General features: G+C 45.1%; 1 long non-coding RNA gene across 1 annotated transcript; it reads left to right on the top strand.

Annotated features, from left to right (window-relative positions):
- The first annotated feature begins 909 nt into the window (after positions 1–909).
- Positions 910–1,634, top strand: LOC307040796. The gene is made up of 3 exons (XR_013808615.1): positions 910–1,175; positions 1,351–1,418; positions 1,539–1,634. It is a non-coding gene; the product is annotated as an uncharacterized lncRNA (long non-coding RNA).
- The last annotated feature ends 127 nt before the right edge of the window (positions 1,635–1,761 follow it).

Consider the following 1,761-nt stretch of genomic DNA (forward strand, 5'->3'; position numbering starts at 1 on the left):
TCGTATTAGGTGGTGAACGTGGTGGTTTTGGCGGTCGTTTGAGGTGCTGAACGCATTTTATTTGGCGGTCGTTTGAGATGGTGAACGTGGTGGTGTTGGCGGTCGTTTGAGGTGCTGAACGCGTTTTATTTGGCGGTCGTTTGAGATGGTGAACGTGGTGGTGTTGGCGGTCGTTTGAGGTGCTGAACGCGGTAGGGTTGGCGGTGTAGCATCCTGGCTTATTTTTAGTGCACTCAGGGGCAAAAGTGAGGGTACTTTTCTGTCTGTCCATTTGGGAACCCGCGTCTCCGATGTAAAGTCCTAGGATTGTACATTTGGAAAATTCAAGTCCCTAATGCTGAGTTAATGATACCCATTAATGAATGTATACATAGAGAGGAAGCCTAAGCCTATAGGAGCATAAACTAGAGTCCGGTCCAACGTCAGACCGAGCAAAAGCTGCAAGGGGACGGACCAGCACGGTGCACGGTGTTCAACTTGTATTAACAGAGGTTTCTACATCAAATCGGTGCCAAAACTGCCTTCACTACCTCAGACCGCCAAAACAACCACGTTCACCACCTCAAACCGCCAAAACCACCGCGTTCACCACCTCAAACTACCGCTGAGGTGGTCAACGTGGTGATTTTGGTGGTCTGAGGTGGTGAAGGCAGTTTTGGCGCTGGTTTGATGTGGAATCCTCTGTTAGTGCACAGTGTTCAACTTGTATTAACGCTGGTCTCTGTCCTCTTTGAAGCTTTAGCTCGGGCTGACCTTGGACCAGTCCCTTGTTTATGCTCTTGTAGGCTTGGACTTCCTCTCTATGTATACATTCATTAATGCATATCACTAACTCCCCGTTAGGGAGTTTAATTTTCCAAATGTACAATCTTAGGACTTTACATTGGAGACACGGGTGACCAAATGGACAGACAGAAAGTTACCTTTACTTTTGCCCCTGAGGGCACTCCAAATAAGCCAGGGTGGTCTACACTTAGACTTCCTCTATACATTCATTAATACATATTACTAACTCAACCCCCGGGGCATCGCTCCCCGGAGTTTTTGTGTCCCTTCTCTCGCAGGTTTGCAGTATTACAGGATGGGTTTGGATCATGAACTGTGACTAGGCCTGTTGCCGTGGTCCTGCTCGAAGCCCATCAAGACCCAGAGATACTTGAACTCCTTCACTTGGGGTAAGGACTCATTCCTTACTTTTAGTGGACAGTCCATCGGTTTCCTGCTGAGAATTCAATAATACCTAATTAATTTATGAAAGAAAAAATATTACAAACAAACATCAATGTACACAATAAAAAACCACCCCTTCCTCCATCCTGCTCAATAACCCCACCCGGAATGATAAAACAGGTCTCGCTGTTTCCCTGGGGAGTCTTTACGGTGACGGAACCTGGGACCTATGACAGGAGAACAGGGAGGTGAGTTATGATAACTACTGCAGGGATGATATGGCAAATATATAACAAATGTGTATTGCTTAGTCTAAACAGCTTATAAATTACTAGAATCGCTAATCACGCTTTTTTCACCCCCCTTAGGTTGGCGTGCCAATCCAGCCCTCCGACATTAAGGATTAATATATGTTTCTCATACTGATGTCAACCATTCAATAAACGGGTTTGAACGCCACACAAGCTCTTGTCATTTTTTGTAAATGAAATGCTTCCTGTGCAATATTTTATTGTGGAACAAATCAATATACTACACTAATAGTGAAGCTATATAATACGTAATGGAGACCGTGATCTACAGCCGAGAGAT

The sequence above is a fragment of the Notothenia rossii genome (genome assembly GCF_949606895.1).
Source record: "Notothenia rossii genome assembly, chromosome: 5".
NCBI classification, from domain to species: Eukaryota; Metazoa; Chordata; class Actinopteri; order Perciformes; family Nototheniidae; genus Notothenia; species Notothenia rossii.